We start from the raw sequence: 19,986 nt of genomic DNA, 5'->3' as shown, positions 1-19,986 counted from the left end.
ATGCACATAATTTTGTCTCCATAGGCATTCATTGAAAGCGAACATACTCCAACCAACAAAGATAGACATTCAGACAGACAGACAGACAAAATCCCAAACAAATGTGTTGTACGTTGCCGTAAAAGTTACTGAAAATCACAGAGGGGGTTTTTCAGCTTTGAAACCTGATAACTGAAGCTGTTAGCAATTCAGTATATCTGACGGGGTTGTAAATACCGGGGAAAAATTGCGCGGTGGAACGGGGGGCGAGGCAATGTCGTGTGAAGTGAAAGCGAATTCCCCTGCTGTCCTCTGTGCCCTTCCATCTCTGGCCTCAGTTCGGTGTATCTGCGTCTGCTTTAGTCAGATGCTTCAGCGAGAATTTCAGTCAGAATACAGCCGGCTCCTCCTCGTCGGCGTGAGCTTTGTAATTGCAGCTGATGAAAAGGCGGTTTGAATGTAAGGTCATTAGACCGGTGGAAATACAAGGATATGTTGCGTCACGTATCGAATGTTCCAGCACTCGCTATCAGTGATAGCTCTTCGTTGGGCGAGTCGGTAGAGCTGTGGACTGACTATCAGTGATAGCTCTTCGTTGGGAGAGTCGGTAGAGCTGTGGACTGACACTCGCCAGGCCCGAGTTCGAGTCTCCGGCCGGCTGATGAAGAGTTAGAGGAATTTATTTCTGGTGATAGAAATTCATTTCTCGCAATAATGAGGTTCGGGTTCCACAATAAGCTGTAGGTCCCGTTGCTAAGTAACCAACTGGTTCTTAGCCACGTAAAATAAGTCTAATCCTTCGGGCCAGCCCTAGGAGAGCTGTTAATCAGCTCAGTGGTCTGGTAAAACTAAGGTACACTTAACTATCAGTGATTGTATATTAAACCATCATGAATGTTCGCCCAGTAATGTGTAAATGCTATGGGCTACAATAAATCATGTAAATGCAGTCACCAAGCGAGGTGAAAATGGAAACTTACTTTGCATTAGTCATGTAATGTGTAGACAAATACCAAACGGTTTGAAATCCAACCTGACATCAGGCGTAATTGTATAGCCCTTTATCCGCATCACTCACCTTCAATTACGTCCGGGAAATATGTTCACAAACAATTAATTATTTTCCCCCTGTTTTTCGCGGAGCAGCTGAAGTAGATGTAACTCATTTCAGTCTTGTCGGTTTCATTAACAAGATATCACGATGAAAAACATGCTTCTAAAAACAGTTTTAAAAACATTGAGAAATGGAGAATGTATTCCTCTAATCCACAGAACATTCACTGGAAAGTGGTTTTTTTTCTAGATTACGCTGAGATGTGGTATGACCATCGTATTTTGCAGAGAGCCGAGAAAGAGTGACGTGAAAATATTGCAATGAGACGACGAAATCATGAAGCATTAGTATTCGTTATGCAGAGGGAAAGATCATTGACAGTTGTTTGCCGCTGTTTTGAGCGATATTTCTAGCCCAGCGTTTTAGCGGAAGAGAAAGTGATTAAAAATGGAAATCAGCAAGAATAGCGTAATATGTTTCCAGAGAAGGGCAGGATGAAGGTTAATTAGGTGTGTGAGATACTGTGATATTTTCTGCTAAATGACAGTGGGTACGAATTACACACTACGATGTGTCGGGTTCAGGATTTCCTTCTCCTCTGAAAGAGTAATAGGGCATACAGGTAAAATATATATATATATATATATATATATATATATATATATATATATATATATATATATATATATATATATATATATATTCAAGGTTGAAAGGTTCTTGTGAGCAATAGTGGCACAGGATGGTCCAGTGCACTGGCACACAACCTCGTGGAGACTGAACATATACCAATGCGATCAACCTCCAAGCCCCCTCCCCACCCAAGAAGGACCAGGGAAACTCAGCAGGTAGAAATATGGGGTCCCCCAGCTCAAAGAGATAGTACAGTTGTGTTTGTCAGTGTATTCTGTCAAGCTATGAGCAGGGTTTGAACTTGGGGCCACTGCTCTGCAAATTCCAGGTGAAACTCTGTGTGCTAACATGAGCCACCTCTGAGTATATCCTTCTGCAGTAAGCATTAAGGATGACATTTTGTTTAAGACGAAGATTTGTCAACGATAAAGAAAAGAAGTCAGTTATCATTCTGTTTTCTTTCAGTAGCCAAGTTTGGTTTAGGCAGATGTTTGCATCTCTTTTCTTTCAAGATCACAAACATCACATATCCGAACTGCACCGTCAGAGGAATTAACCATAATTGAGGCTTAGTTGGGTGATTCTCTGTAATTTGTTCTTGAAACACAAACAAATACATTGCGTTTATGACAAGGACTATGAAACGGTGGGATTTATTATAAAAGAGCATGTTACATTGAATGAGTTTTTTTTTTTTTTTTGCTTACGGATTTTTTTACGCTGTCTGAAATTCAAAAAATCGTTATTTTTCCCAGAGAAATGTCAAACATACTCTGTAGATGCACTTTCATAATCTGCACCAAAAATTAAGTTATTAAACGCCTTACGTATAACCATCCTCCACTCTGATTTAAGTAATCAGTGCGCAGGTCCCAATCAGACATCACTGATCCGTAACCTATAATCTCAAGTAGATGTCAGTTAGCAATAAGATTCCCTACAAGCCCACAAACAGAATTTAAGACAACTAGATAACCAAACGTCATGTTTCAATTTTATGAAGTCAAAAGGGCTGATGTTTTCGGGCCTCTTAAACTAAGCCGTGATTGCTCAGCTGCAGGAATTGAAAGATCCTGGTGTGTTACAGATGCCCAAAAAAGCATGACAGCTACATTTGAGAGAAGTATCAATATGGCTTTCAGAGATATGGAGGGGTTCACAGGACTGCCTAGATGTTAGAAAGGAGGAACGTTAAAATTTTGGGACCATGAAAAAGTGTCTTGAGGAAGTGGTGAGTGACGCAGTGTGTGTGTGGAGATTGACTTGTTCCTGTTGAGCTCTCTGCATGAGCGTGTGGTGCGGAAGATGTGGAGCTTTTTGAACAAGGGTTTACCCTCAGTTCAGCAGTTAGAAGGATTAATTTAACAGCGATTTCTCATATTTCCCTCTGCAACCATCTTTTCGTTGTCACGCATGTATATATATATAATATATATATATATATATATATATATATATATATATATATATATATATATATATATATATATATATATATATATATATATCTCGCTTCCAGCTCAAATCGTTGCCGAACAGACAAGGCCGCACGCCCTGTCTTATCCTACTCTTTCTTCCTTTCTAATTCATTGTTCCAGAATTTTGACAGCAGTCGCCCAAAACTCTCTGTGTCGATTCGAATGGATATCCGGAACAAAATTTCGTCGGGGCGTCCTTCAAAGGGAGCAAAAATAGATATATCAGCGTTTTTAAGTGCGTATCCCCCTGCAGGGAGACGCGTCCGGGAAAAAGAAATCGAGGCGGGGTATCGATCACAGTAGGTTAAAAGTGGGGAATGTTTCGGATGTGCAACAAAGAACGAGAGAATGAAACATGATAGGGCTGTGATAATCGTCCGGAATTAAAATTATAGTTTGATTTTCGTTTGACGTGAAGTTTAGAGGGAACTTTCTAGGGGAGTGAAAGTTGTTTACTGGTAATGCCACATTTACCAGAAGCAGTTTTTTTTGGCTGGGATTATTTATGTACTCTAATTGATTTTTTGCTTTTTTGATATAAGAAATTCATAAATACAAAACAAACAAGTAATAAATATATGTAGATATCCGAAAAGAAATTATCCCTAGAATGACAGTGCCTTTTGCTTCCAGAGATAAGACCACGAATGAAAAACATTTGAATTTGAAGATTTAAAAAACAGATACGCTTATGCTCGGACCAAAAAGAAAGAGGAGACAAAAATTTGAACCTGAGCTAAGCTAACGGGCAGTCGGCGCTTAAAATTTCCCTAAATCCTCAATGTTTTGGAAAGAATTTGTGCAAACGAGAATACCTCATACTTCCATCAATCTGAGGTCTGAAACTGAAAGAGCATCGCCGAATGGTTATCTCGGGAAAAAGAAAACTCATTGGCCATCTGTTATAGAAGTCCGGTGGAAGGGAAAAAATACTGGGCATCACTTTCCCTTCAGCCAGAGTTCTAAAATGGTCGTTCCAACATTTTTCTCCTGGCCGTCTTTTAAGAAGACTTTTATGGTCCGGAGGGATCCCGGGTGACGCCCGGGAGCAACCAAAAGCGCACATCTCGGGAGAGATTGAACAAAATCTGCGGGGTCATCACGATTGATCCTGCATCGGGTCGTCTTTGCCTGGAGTGGCTGTGCCCCAATGGGACATTTATTAGTCTTATCGGTGTCCCAAGTCTCTTACCAACATCTGGGAAGAAGAAGAAGAAGCAGAAGAAGATGAAAGATTAATAATGCAAGAAGAGTTTTCCTTTTCAGTGACCATCATGGAAGTACTGACGTTAAATCATGAGCAGGGGGGAAAAAATTGTAGTAATAAAGACGATATAGGAATGATGTTCACATCACTCATTAAATGCATTCGGACACGAAAACTTTAGAATTTTTACCTTTTGATCTATTTCTCTGGTCTCCTGAATGAGACAGGTATAATACATCAGTAAATCAAACTAGTCCATATGATATAAAGTGATTTGGGAATTGCCTGTAGAAAATCATTGCCTAATTAATTCTTTCATTGTAAATTCCCCTGTCATATGCCTTTCTTTCTTAAACAGAATCCTATCTTATACTTTCCTTGGTATACTAAGCATCACTATGCCATATTTATAGTCCTCTCTATCACCTGTATGCGAAAGTCAGTTATTTCTCTCATGACTCCTCTCCCCATTACATCCACCTACTTGCCTTACATCTACTGTGTACTAACTTTTCCACACCATTTTCTTTTTATCAAGAATACATATCAATTTTAATCTTTGAAAACCATGGACCCCCTTCCCAAACATATTTCCAAAAGACTTTCCATTCTCATCTGCTCAGGTAACCCCGCGGGTAGGAAATATACCATCACTCTTTGTCATTAACCTTTGCATTCAAATCACCTAGCTTTATCATCCTCTCATATTCAGCAAACCCAACCTGGCACAGGTTCAGAATTACTCAAAAACACACGCTTTCACTTTTGATGCACTGGGAGGGCTGAACTATATATATATTTATATATATATATATATATATATATATATATATATATATATATATATATGTGTGTGTGTGTGTGTGTGGCTATGTAAAAAAAAAGCTATACAAAAGAAGTATGTTGTTGATTAAAGTTGCACAATGGAAGTGTCTAGTTATTTTCTCTGGAGACAATCCAAGACCATTGAGGTTGAGACATCAAAATAATTAATTGACCAATCATCTCTTGAGCCACTTTATATCATGGGAAAGACTTCATGTTATATATATATATATATATATATATATATATATATATATATATATATATATATATATATATATATATATGATTTGTGTAGTGTGTATGAATATATATAAATCACAATGGAATAATTTTCTCATAACATGACTAACGAGGTTTGTGTTTTATGTATGTATATATATTTATATACGTATATATACATACATACATACACATATATATTCATACATACACACACACACACATATATATATATATATATATATATATATATATATATATATATATATATATATATAAATGTATAATATAACAGAATCATTTTCTCATAACGTGACCAACGGGGAAGAGAGTTTGACAGTTATGGCGATATTATTATCGGAAGTTTTGCCATTAGGGGTGAAAGTCATTCTCCCGTCTTCCCCAGTTAACGCGTGGCGGCGGCGCAGTGGGCCAAGCAAATTTCGAGGTAATGATTTCGGCTTCTTTGCCGTCCGGCGGCACCACGAAGAGGCGTCCCAATTCACTTTGTTACCGCTTAGGCACGTCTCGGTCTGCCAGACTTTGTCAGACTTCGTCGGCGATTATTTCTCGTATCATCTAAGATATAAATGAAAAAGGGGTGGCAGGAGAAATGTTATAGACAGGGGATTGTGTACCCTCACGTACACTCCAGACCTGTGCGTCCAGCCTCACTTGACAGAGCGTATACAAGTATTGTAATGACGGTTATCTGTCATTGTGACTGCTTCGGGGCTAAGACCCCGCGATGGCTTAAGGCCAGCGCAATCATCTGCTGGGTAAGTGCCGTCAGTGCACCTCATGCGGTGCTCTGTAGACATTAAGGTTCTTTGCAGCGTCCCTTCAGCCCCTAGCTGCAACCCCTTTCATTCCTCTTACAGTACCTCCGTTCATATTCTCTTTCTTCCATCGTACTTTCCACCCTCTTCTAACAATTGATGCAGTGTGCAACTGCGAGGTTTCCTCCCGTTACACCTGTCAAACCTTTTACTGTCAGTTTCCGTTTCAGCGCTGAATGACCTCATAGGTCCCAGCACTTGGCCCTGGGACCTAAATTCTATATTCTAGTCTTTTCTTAATCATCTGCGATTCGTTTGATTGCTAGCATCGTTTGTAGTCTGTCTGTGATTGTCAATCTCGTTGGTAGTCTCGTGTAATCATTAATTTAGTTCAGAGTTAGTCAACGTTTTTGCATCTCATTTCCTAATTAGTCTCGCTGGTCTTTTGTGTAGTTTAGCCTCATTTGATGGTCATTCTCGGGGACGAACAGCCCTTACGTCTCCTCAGGAGACCTCACGCACCAAATTTAGACTAACGTCTCATGAATAAGTCCACCCTTTTTGCTCAACAACATGCGTCATTGCGTGCGACGGAATATCAACATTCGGTCGTGATAGATTCCGCGTCCCCTCCTCGATTGAAAATGCAGAAGTTGCATCACGCTCTGAATACCAAGTCTCCCGTTACCTGAGAATCTGTTGTTCGTTGTCTTTTTCCCCTTGTTGGAAGCGCAGACGGGAGTTACTTGTGAATATTTTGTGTTTATTCATGAGCGAGGATGTGGGAAAAGATTTGCTTGGACGGCAAACGAACTGTTTCAGGAGTTGCATGGACTTCAGGATCACTCTTTAGAGAAACTCACCTTTTGTAAGAGAAAGGTTGATGAGAACTTTGTCAGCTGTAAACTCTCGCTCTTATGCACCTTTGTAAATATTATTGAACTGGTACATTTATGTCGAGCGTGTCCATACAGGCGTGCATGAAAAATAGAGTTATACTAAACACCCATATATATATATATATATATATATATATATATATATATATATATATATATATATATATATATATATATATATAATGTACTGTGTGAGTGTCTGTTCCCAAGTATGAGGTTGACCCACAAGAACTACATAGTAGTCACTGCCACTTTCTTCCTTCTACGGCAAACCATCTGCAGAAATATTTACACGACATGTTCATTAATCTTTATAATTATATATATATATATATATATATATATATATATATATATATATATATGTGTGTGTGTGTGTGTGTGTGTGTGTATCTATGTATGTATGTATAAATGTGTTTGTGTTTGTTTGTCTATGTGTGCATGTTTGCGTGTGTTCGTGTTTGGCCAGTTTCTCTCTCTCTCTCTCTCTCATATATATATATATATATATATATATATATATATATATATATATATATATAGAAAGAAAGAGAAAATGGCTATTTCCTTTGGTTTTTACACGCTCGACAAGGATAAAATGCTGTGCTTCACAGAATCAAACGGTTCAATTTAAAAGGTGGAGTTCCTCTTCGTTTGTGTGACTGAAGTTTATATTTGTTCTGCACTTTTTTCCGCTACAGCATTGCGAAATGATTTCTCTTTCCTTGCACGGTCGTGGGATTTACATGTTTTGTTCTGTTATTTTTTTTTTTTTTTTCCTTCGCGTTTAAATGTCAATTGCTGCCTGAAGGTCTTACTATATGTGACAAGTCGAGCTTGGTGGAGGTGAGGAACATCGGACTGAGATTGTCTGTTTACCTAATTTTGCGATTATTATTATTCTTTTACTGTACCCCCGTTCATATTCTCTTTCTTCCATTTTACTTTCCACCCTCTACAAACAATTTGTTTCATAGTGCAACTGCTTTGAGGTTTTTTTCCTGTTTCACTTTTAAACCTCTTTGATTGTCAAATTCCTGAGCGCTGAATGACGTCGTAGGTCTCAGCGCTTGGCCTTTGGACTAAATTTTATATTCCTTTCCTTTATAATAATAATAATAATAATAATAATATTATTATTATTATTATTATTATTATTATTATTATTATTATTATTATTATTATTATTAGCCAAGACGCAACCTTGCTTGGAAAGGCAGAATGTTACAAGCGTAAGGGCTTCAAACTGGATGGCAGACAAACTGAATAAGGAATAAGAAATAGAAGAGTAAGAAATAAACTATATAAAAGCAACAACAAAGAAAACAGTTGAAACAAAGACTACGAAATGAGCTTGACGTGAACCTACTCAAGGAATGAATGAAAAATGGCTTTTGGACCCAGTTTAAACTTACGAAATTGTGCCACGTTGAACCTCAAAAGAAAAGGAGAGTCTCACATGTGTAGTTATGAACGCAAAGAAAAAGATTTCTCTAATGCTTGCAGAATAAACCAATCGAACGGCGGTGCCGGGAGTTTAAAACGAAGATCTGGGATAAGAAATAAACAGCACCTCAAGTTTTCATGCAGCCATTACGGTGCGTGTCAGCTGCTGAAGATTGTATCGAAGGGGGAAACAATTTTCAGAACACCGGAGAATAAAAGATAAAAACATTTTCCTCAAGATAGACAGGTCTTTTAAGATCTTGAAAGAATTTTTTTTATTATATCAGTTTTAGTTTTCTGTAAAAGAAAACTCTCGTGCCGGCTTTGTCTGTCCGTCCGCCCTCAGATCTTATAAACTACTGAGGCTAGAGGGCTGCAAATTGTTGTGTTGATCATCCACCCTCCAGTCATCAAACATACCGAATTGCAGCCCTCTAGCCTCGGTGTTTTTTATTTAAGATTAAAGTTAGCCATGGTCGTACTTCTGGCAGCGTTATAGGTACCAACAACATAGGCCACCACCGGACCGTGGCTGAGTTTCATGGGCCAAGGCTAAGAGTTTTATGGGCCGTGGCTGAGGCCACCACCGGACAGGAAACTCGATTGCGCCGAAGGAACTTCTACGCATATTTTACTTTTTGTATAGCTGACGAAGGAATAAACCAGATATATTTCTCAAAAGTGAATTTGTAATCAAGAATAATACCCAAAAGGGAAGTATATCACTGATGGCGGAGAATCCTTATAAGAGCAACCCTACGTGCTTGCAATAAATTGAAGTTCCCAAACTTGTCTCTCAGGCCCGAGTTTGACGCTGCATGTTGGCCAAATTTATCTGCATGGACCTTCGGCCAGCAGTTAATCATTGCTGGTGTGCGCAGGGTCCTTTAAAAATGTCAACGTCTCGAAATCGAGCAGTGTTGGGAGGACCCCATGCTACGAAACACAAAGTTACTTTTTTTTCTTGTTGTTCCAAAAACACTTTATATGTTGATGACTCGCTGTGTTATAATTGTATATCTCGTTTTATCCCCTGCATTCTAATTCAAGGTTTTATTTGTCTCTTTAGTTAATCATTTTTGAAAGCCTGATCTTTGTCCTTTCATAATTGCCTTAATGGTAGATCATTTTAATTACTCCACTGTTTATTATTAGGTAAAAAAAACTGGATCATTGTCATTTCCAATCTCATTATTATTGCGACTGGCTTTACAATGAGGCGTTGTAATTGCTCCGCTGCTGATGTTGTTATTAATTTAACACAGGTTTATATCAGTTGTTAATGATTTTATTTTTTTTATTTTTAGAAACTTAATATGCTCATTGCAGTAGCTGCACTTATTTGAAACATCTTGAAGCTCCATAATTATTATTATTCCATTACTCTTAAGAAGAGATTGAGTAATTTTTTTAATTTTCTCTTCGTTCGCTGTTATCAGACACTAGATTATTATAATTATTCAACCGTTTTATTATTAGTAACTTAAACTAGATATCTTATAATTGTGTTGTTTCTCTCATTAACAATCTAAATAGCATCTTCCAACATTAGCAGTGACTGCTGCTTTCCTTGTACTGCCAGGCGTTGACACTCTTTTCCAGCTTCTGTTCTCCAGAGTGGTGACGCACACACCCACCCCCCCTCTTCCGTACTTTTCCTTTTCTTGATATCTTTGGGCCTGGGCAAGAAAAGGGCATTAGCTTGCTCTGAAAAATATGCTGCGTGTGTGTCTACCCGAGCTCATTAATGATTAGGGTACTCTTCTGTTCCAGATAGTCGTTTCGACATCGGATTGTTCAGTGAGCGTCGAAGTCTTCTAAATAAGGTACGGGTCACGATCATTTCCTTTAGTGTAAATATTAGATATTTTTTCTACTTTTAGGTGTTCATTTCATGAAATGCACTTATTAAATCTACTGCTTTAAGATCTCATTTTGTGCAATGCATCCCTTCACATATGTTTACTTGTAATACATTTCATGAAGTGCCCCTCCGGACATTTCGTAATAATTGTAAGTGTTGATTTTTATCCAATGTCTCCCTAGGGGATCTCATTTTAGACCCATTTTGTGCAGTGCTTATTTTATGGGATCTAATTTTAAATGCTCGTTTCATGCAATGCAGCTCCTGAATTATCTGCGTTTCGTGCAATGCATCTACCATGAATTATGATAGTTTCAAATGCTCTTTTCGTAAAGTGAATCTGGAAAGAGATATTTCTAGCTCATTTCGTGCAACGCATCCGTTGAGAGATCTTATTTCAAATGCTCATTTCATGCAATGCATCTACCGGGAGTTCTCGATAGTCTGCAATGCTCGTATCACGCAGCGCATCAATTAAAAGATCTACTTATCTCGAAATCTCATTTCGCGCGAGTCATTATCGAAAGATCTGCATATTTCAAGCGTTCATTTGGTTTTCTCTCAGTCCGCCAATGCGTTAGGTGAATACCGGCCGGAATTTTGCTCGCTGGAAGAAAATGCGTTTATTTCGGTGGGAAAATGATTAACGTGCATAATTCAGGAACATACGCGCGTGCGCAGCTACAGACATTGTCTCATAATGGAGAGTGAAACACGAAATTGATAGCGCTTAAAAAGTAAATTACTATTCAAAATCTATTATACAGCAGAACGCAATTTTCCGATGAGACCTTCATAGAAATTTAGAGTAACGCACAGCAGTTTTAGTACAACAATTCATTCCTCACGAAATTCTCTGCTGACACAATTTTTAACTTTCATTTCTTTCCTTAATTTCAACATAAATCAACTATGAAGCGACAATACATCCTTCCGCGCCGAGCGTTAATAGGTGGTAACGCAAAACGGCAACACTTCGCTAGCGATCATTATTCCAAGCGTCTGAGTCATTTTCTCGAGAAAAGGAGATGCCGAACATTCCTGACGTCATCATGTTTTAATGGCACTTTTTACACCACCGCGGTATTGTAGCACGGTGTTGGACTTCGCCCGTGGCTTTAATCAAGTGTCTTGTTACTGTTTTCCCTTTGGACAAAAATTCCGCCACTCTCAGTTAGTTTCGACTTGAAGACGTGACCTTAAATTTTGGTGATTTATATCGCTGTGCATATATGTTTCGATTATAGGTGCTTAGTTTGATTTAGTAATCTTATCAAAAAAAGTTGTTAATCTATAAGTATGAAAATGGATGTGTGTGTGTATGTGTGTGTGTGTGTGTGTGTGTGTGTGTATGTTCCAGCGTAACTCTGAAACGCATTGGGCAATTTCAACCAGACTTGGTATACATATGACTTATTATCTCGAAAAGAATACTGTGGGGGAAGACATCACTAGCACCAAAGGGGGTGGGGGTGGGAAGGGCTTCCCTGAAACAGGGCTGATTCTGCCCGTAGACTTGGTAACTAAATAAACTCTACAGGTTTATCATACCTAATTTCGGTATACATATGACTTACTGTCGGAAAAGAATACTGTGGGGGTAAGACAAAAAAATAATTAAAGTTATTTTCTTCAAAGGAGTTGAATCTGGCAGCATCAAACGCTTATGCGCGTTAGACTTTCAAGTATGTAAATACAAAAACGCGTATTTGCAGTGTTAAAATGTGTCTCTCTCTCTGCACCGCTGACTGGCAACTGACGCGGCATTAACTAGAACAGATGCCCTTTAATTAACGTAAGAAAAGTTGCCATTTATCCCTGGAGCGTCTAAATCGTCCGAAAGATTAGGAACCAATTGACGTGATTTGTCTGGACGATTGTACAAGCAGTGCGCGAGTGTTCACTGCAAATCGTCGTGCGAAATTACTCGGTATTCATTTCAGTTCCGCCAGCACAGGCCGAAATTATGGCGATGGCATAAGCTCAGGTGTCTTTTCGCTCTTATTATCCACTTACCTGCCGTGTAATGTTTCATTTGGTGCTTTATGCCCGTGTCTGGGAGGATATTGCATTTCTTTTTCCTTTTTCTATCTTTTTTTGTCAGTTTCCTTTGTGCGAAAATCTTTCTTGTTTCTTTATATGTCGGTTCTTTGGAATGATACATTTGCCTACGTCAGCTTTTCTTTTTTCTGTGTCGTTTCGTTTATGTCCTTTTGTTACAAAATTTTTTTTTTGTTTTTTTTATTTTATTTTACGGATATGTTTCTTCAGGCGTTTAGTGCATTTTCAGAGATTGTTCTTCTTTTTCAGGGTGACTTTTTCGTTATTTCCTTCTGTAATTTATGTTTCCTCTAAAATGATAGTTTATATTCAAAAAGATCTTACGTCGCCTTCGGTTAATTCTCTTCGTTGCCCGTGTTGCTTTTTCGTTAACATCTCTGATATAAATTTCCACTTTTCTTCGATGCGTTGGTTTATGTCAGGAACGATATTACATATTCAGAAATCAAAATTCTCCTTTTGCTTCTTTTCGTCTTAAGGGGAGGGGAGGGGTGGGGGGTGGTGCCGCGGCTCGCGCAATGGAAAAATTTTCCCTTTGTTGGTCACTTGTACGTCTGAGAATATGCTACATTTCTGTGCTGATGATATTTTGCTTATTGTTCTTCCGTAGTTACTTTTTTTCTTGATATACCAGATTTATCATTGTTTTTACAAAAGGCTCATTCTCGTGTGTTTAAAGTTTTATCGCTTATGCCACGTTCTCTCTTCTCTTAAAGACAAAAACAAGAAAAGAAAAGAAATAATATTCGGTAATATCTGGTCGTTTGGTTTCGCATCTTTCCTGTTACAGAGGCCCCCCTAAAGGGGTATCACTTACAATGTGTCTTGAGTGGCGTACTGTAGAGGCACAGAGGGTTCTCTACATTAGTGTCCTCTCTCTCTCTCTCTCTCTCTCTCTCTCTCTCTCTCTCTCTGCGGAGAATGAGAATATTAGCATATTAATCACCATCTTGTAAAACTACCGCCCGCCAAAAAGGGATAAACAGCAACTTTCCCTAATCCTTTTTTTTTTTTTTTTTTTTTTTGAAAAGCCGTGACATGCCTCAAAAGGATTTGGCGAATTGCAAAACTTTTGCATAATGCAGGACCTCCGTAGGGGGTAGTGCCGTCAGTGCTCCTCACGTGGTGCACTGTAGGCAATACTTAAGGGTCTTTGCAGCGTCCTTTCGGCCTCTTTCACTCCTTTTACTGTACCTCCGTTCATATTCTTTCTTCCATCTGCTTTTCCACCTTCTCTAACAGTTATTTTATAGTGCAACTGCGAGGTTTTCCTCCCGTTACACCTTTTAGACCTTCTTACTATCAATTTGCTGGATGACCTCATAAGTCCCAGCACTTGGCCTTTGGCCTAAATGTTATATTCTATTCCATAATGAAGGACCGCGGCTCTACTGCCGGTCTGCCTGACCGGATACATTAAGCTGGCCTTATGCCAGCACGGGCCCTTGCTCCAAAGGCACCCGGTTAAAGACGCTCCTTCCACCCGGTCATTGATTGCCTCACAAAACAAAGGGAAGTTCTCGGGGAAGTTAGAAATTGTGCCGAAACTAAAAATCGCAAAATTTCGACGAAAGTTTCGCAGATAATAGTCGGAGGCGATTACTAACGCCAGAGACAAAAACACACGACTTCGAAGGATCGCTCAGCTCACGGCGCCCGAAAGTTGAGGAGAAAGGAGGGCTCTGTGTCAGGAGCCCTCTTGTCTTCGGTAGATCTTGGCTCGTGCGGGGAAACTATTCCATTTCTTTGCTCGCAAATCACAGGTCTCTAGAATCGAAGTTAAAATGAATGTTTAGAATCGCATGCTTTGATGTTTTAAACTATATGGTGTGAGGAACTGAATTTTTTTTTTTTCCCAGCACTGAAAAGACATCGAGAAGTGTTATACAGGAGAGCTTAGTCATTTATTTACGTTCTTTGTAGTCGAAATACATAAAGCATATGATTTTCTGGAAAATGCTGAACTTTTATAAGCCAACTAGCATCGTGTAGGGTGAGATTTGATGTCTCAGAATAGTTCGTTTCATAAAAACATTTTTATTTACCCGTTTTAGTTTTCTGTAAAAGAAAACTATTGTGCCGGCTTTGTCTATCCGTCCGCACTTTTTCTGTCCGCCCTCGGATCTTAAAAACTACTGTGGCTAGAGGGCTGCAAATTGGTATGTTGACTATTCACCCTCCAATCATCAAACATACCAAATTGCAGCCCTCTAGCCTCAGTAGTTTTTATTTTATTTAAGGTTAAAGTTAGCCATAATCGTCCGTCTGGCAACAATATAGGACAGGCCACCACCGGGCCGTAGTTAAAGTTTCGTGGGGCGCGGCTCATACAGCATTATGCCGAGACCACCGAAAGATAGATCTGTTTTCGGTGGCCTTGATTAAACGCTACACAGAAAACTCGATTGCGCCGAAGAAACTTCGGCGCACTTTTTACTTGTTTATGATTAAGTATAATGATGCTGAAATAATGATCCTGATGGTAATTACCCTCACTATTATGTTGTGATTTCTCTTTATTGACCATATTACTGAAGTAGGCCCTAGGTTTATAATATATATATATATATATATATATATATATATATATATATATATATATATATATATATATATATATATATATATATATATATACACATACACACACACACACGAGCGCACACACGAACACACATTGAAGCTTGAATGAACCCCTATACAGAAATGTTTCCTAACTTCTTGCAATACTTCATTTATAGTCTCGCATTTCCTAGGTAATGCATATGATCAGTAATCGTTAAAAATCTGGAGCGATTAAATCACCTGGTATTTGCTTATTTTTTATTCTTTTATTTATCCTACAACAGATGAAGTTCTGATTTTATTCTGCACATGAAACAAAGCGAGTTGAATACCGGAGAAGCCTATTGTTCAAATCAGTTGTTTTTTAAACAAGTTTCCTGCGAGTATTTTTACCCCGATCCAAGTTCTTTGTATGAGGATTCTAAGAACTCATGTGATGTGCAAGATACCATTACAGTTCTTGCAAAGTTCATTCCCATAATTTGCTTCCAATAAACTGTGTTTGTGAAACATGTCCCCAATGCTAGCTATTTTGGTTTGAGGGACATTATCAGAAGTTACTGACCTTGATGTCGTTTTGGGATGTTTATGCCAAATATGAAGACTCTGCCTGTCGTAGTTAAACAGTTATAGAGTACCGAAGCCATGAAATTTGTGGTGAAACTCCACGTTTTGACAAATTACTTATATAACGACAAAAAACAACATACTGATGAACCCAGACTTTGTGAGCTTTAGACCATGAACATGACCACCATATTGAAAATTTCCGCCATCAGTTGTATATATGTTTCACAAACACATATCGAAAAAAATCATTTAAATTCTCTGCCTTTCCAAGAACCATTATCGTGTTGTTCAAAATATGTATTCTAATGCTCAGTGAGAATTGGTCTGGGTCAGTAATGAGTATATACTGATATAGCAATATTCTAATGCTTATATTTATTTCAAAACATGTTCATTTCAAAATACCTCCGTGAACTAAGTGGTTCCATTCCTCCATCATCCGTAATAACAATAATTGGTTCAGATAACTGGTTACCATTTACCCTCCAATTTGCTCTCAACGCTTTGCTCTTGCAAACACACTCAGACTCATTAGCAGCTGCAGCTTCTTGTCTCTGTCCCTAATCAGTATCATATCATCTGAAAACATCAACCTTTCCACATATCACATACGATCTATTTTCTTATCCCGCGCTTTTGCGTCATGATTATTATTATTATTATTATTATTATTATTATTATTATTATTATTATTATTATTATTATTATTATTATTATTATTATTATTATTAACATGAATCCTATTCATATGGTACAAGCCCACAGAGGTCATTGACTTGAAATTCAAGCTTCCAAAGAATATGGTGTTAGAAAGAAGTAAGAGGAAATAGAGGGAACTAGAGAAAGAAGAGATCTCACTTATTAGAAAATAAAAAATAAGGTAATAAATAGGTGAAAATGTAAGTAAATTATTAAAATGCAAAGAGAATTCTATTAGGATAGTAATGCATTGCAAGTATCCTTTCTCTTGCTTATGCCATCACTTCATCCATGAGGGCATTGAACAACAGTGGAGACATAACACATCCTTTTCTCAGACCCGTTTTGACACGAATCAGCTGGTCTCCTGTTTACATACTTTAACATGCTTTGCCTCTGTTATAAGAACTTCTAACCTCTCTCAGCACTTCAGTTTCTGTTCCATGCATTCCAAAGACCGAATTGCAGCTGTGTCGATTTTGTCCTAAGCTTTTATATAGCTCCATGTTCCTGTTTCCATTTTATATCCAAACTTCTCACATTACTATTTCATAACAAGAACTTGGTCCACATACCCTCTTCCTTGTCTAAACCTGCACCGTTTTATCCTATTCGTACTTCTGTCACCCATCTTACTTCTGCAGGCAAAATCCCACTATATGCCTTCCCTAGTTTGCTAAGTAATGCTATGTCCTTATAACTCTTATAGTCTTCTATTATCCGTAATCTCATACCAGGGAACAGTTATTCCTTTCACGCATTGCACTGGAACCTCTAGACCCACCTTGCATACCGTGATCAACCAGGCATTCACACAATTACCGCTGTACTGCTATAACTAAGTTATTATCCCAGTAATGCAGTGTCTTTCCATTCTTCTGCCTCTTTTTGGCCCTCATAATAACGTCAGTCTCTTTCACAAGCGCTTTCAAGCTTACACAACCCCTTTCCATCCTTGCTTCATGCAACTGTTCCTCTCCTCTATGTTTTGCTTGCAGCACATCCTATAAAAACTTTCTAATGTCCAAAGACTGCTTTCACTTGAAAGAGCATGTCTCATTTCCATAATCCATTCTGAGATATATTTGTTCATCGATCTTTCACAATTTTACTTCCCGGTAGAGCAGCTTCTTCTGTGTCAAGTTCTTTCTCATCCTTTCCCCTCTTATTTCATTACTTGCCTTCTTTTTCTCTTTACCTTTCTCGACTGCCCCGCCTGTCCAACTGTAAACGTACATGATTTTCCCTTCAAGTGATTCCCCCACCACATCAATAAGTGTTTTTATTCCCTCTGCTCACCACCTTATATCCATGAACTTCCTCTGCTCTCCCTACGACTCCATCATGGAGTTTTACAAATTCCTCCTCCACTTCTTCCACATATGTATATTTAACCCTGGTTCATTTTTAATTCATTGTTGTCCTTATGTGTTATTTCTCTTCTTATCAAATTTCTTCTTCAACTTCACGTTACCTCTTAAGGGAAACGACTTCTTTGGGAAATATAAATGTGAGTATATAGTTCGATGGGTCCTTGTGGTCAGCAGACCAGAATATGATCTCAGCTAGGGAAAGTGGTTTAAGTCTGTTTCCTGAAAAGTCCAGTGGGCCTCTGTTGATAAAGCAATGACTCTTGTATCTTGTAGTTAGTTGATTGTGGTGAGTCGCCACCAGAGTGAAGATCATGAGGTCACCAGACTTTTATCCTAGAGCACGTGCAGAGAACCGGAAGTTTCGAACTTCCGTGGCCGCTATTTCCAAGTGAAAAATGTCCAGATGATATATATATATATATATATATATATATATATATATATATATATATATATATATGTGTGTGTGTGTGTGTGTGTGTGTGTGTATGTATACATATAGCTTTAATGGTTTTGAAATCATAATACTGGCAAACATTAACTTTTCTAGCCGTTTTCCAAGATAAGTATCGATGAAGACAAAATCGTTTTTATGAAGCATACCTTTCAGAAGCCGGAATTCTGAACGAAGCAAGATAGTTAGGATGGATATTAAAAGCTCGTTAATACAAAACAAGAGTAAACATTGGAAAATTTGTTAACAAGCGCTTGCAAATGTCGGTTTTCTTTGAATGGATGTTGTAAATAGAGACAATACCCTTGCAACATCTATTGAAGGAAAAGAGACAGGGTTGCAAAAAATTTTCCTGATTTACTTCTCTTGCGTATAAACCTTATTATTAAAGCGTTCTCTTATTCTGTTCTGTTTCAGCCTCTATTTGAAATTCCAGTATTTCGAAGAGTTGTTTCACAAAAATTATTTTAATAATGTTTTCGTCCATGTATATTTTGGTAAATTGGCAGAATCGTTAACGTTCCAGAAGTTCATACTATATATATATATATATATATATATATATATATATATATATATATATATATATATATATATATTTAAATAAATAAATATACATATTTATATACTGTATATATATAGTATATATAGATATATTTTATATATACAAACACACATATGTACATACATATATTATATATATAAAATATATATATATATATATATATATATATATATATATATATATATATATTATCAACTAAAAAATTCCTTCGGTAACATATATGAAAATATATTATTTCTGAGGTAGAGAATTGGATATTAAAGGACGTTTGTGGCTTAATGCTTGTATATGAATCACGGTGATGTGATAAAAGTCATATATATATATATATATATATATATATATATATATATATATATATATATATATATATATATATATATATATATATATATATACTTTTTCTTTATTCCTGAGAAGCTAGTCAGAAGAGAAAAAGAATAAGTATAGACTGATTCAAGGTCTTGATGAGAAAATAGTATCTGCGAACAATGCAATTAACTTTAATATACTGTATATATATTTATATTTCACACTAATAAATGTTTATAGCTGAGCCGTTGCAAATCCGAGCTTAGAATGTTTTAACATCCGTTTAAAACTGAAATGCGAGATTTTAAAACCCTTTGATATTGTTGTTATTTTTTAACTACGTCAAAAATTAACTTTTTTCATATATTCATTGCATTCCCAGAACTTACACCCACATGAACTCCGTTTGCTTCATTAACGATAAATAGCAAAGAAAGGAGAGAGAGAGAGAGAGAGAGGGAGGGGGGGCGGGTGCGACCCAGAACAGTCGACTGATAACTAGCATACCTAATTCACTATTTAGTCAACAGGAGTCTACTGGATTTTAGGGAACGCCTGCATTCGTCATTCCTCGTCCCATTCGAGATTCGAACGCGGGTTCCTTATATTGTGAGTTAAGCACGTTTACCACTGCGCCACAAAAGAGAAAGAGAGAGAGAGAGAGAGAGAGAGAGAGAGAGAGAGAGAGAGAATATCATCTGTGGGTGCAGGTTCGATGACGATATTAGAATCGTGACAAAGACTAAATTTGTTACCTGATGAGTAGAATGTGCGAGATGACAGTAATGAGCAGCGGTAATTTGCATATTAACGCTGTAATTGGTTTTTCAAAACACGGAGAGCCTCGATGCAATGGCCCCCAGAGTGCCGGCGCTAATAACATCTCTTGACGTTTATCGGCAACTGACCCTTTAACTTTCAATAAAGACAGAAATCAAATAAAGACAATTTTGCACGGAAATTATTTTTGGTGGCGAATCGGTTTAAAGCTTTTCATTTCA

At 37.6% G+C, this 19,986-nt stretch overlaps 1 protein-coding gene across 8 annotated transcripts in view; it reads left to right on the top strand.

Annotated features, from left to right (window-relative positions):
• LOC136825712 (galanin receptor 2a-like) overlaps positions 1-19,986 on the top strand; it is a 513,143-nt gene that overhangs the window by 333,864 nt on the left and 159,293 nt on the right. For 5 of the 8 annotated variants that reach the window (XM_067082474.1, XM_067082478.1, XM_067082476.1 and 2 more), the window contains one exon: positions 10,296-10,348. The exons of the other annotated variants lie outside the window; for them this stretch is intronic. The gene's annotated coding sequence lies outside the window, so the exon portion shown is untranslated. The remainder of the gene's footprint in view (positions 1-10,295; positions 10,349-19,986) is intronic. 8 annotated transcript variants of the gene reach the window in all.

This window comes from Macrobrachium rosenbergii, chromosome 39, assembly GCF_040412425.1.
Source record: "Macrobrachium rosenbergii isolate ZJJX-2024 chromosome 39, ASM4041242v1, whole genome shotgun sequence".
NCBI classification, from domain to species: domain Eukaryota; kingdom Metazoa; phylum Arthropoda; class Malacostraca; order Decapoda; family Palaemonidae; genus Macrobrachium; species Macrobrachium rosenbergii.
This window is presented reverse-complemented; position numbering and strand designations above follow the sequence as displayed.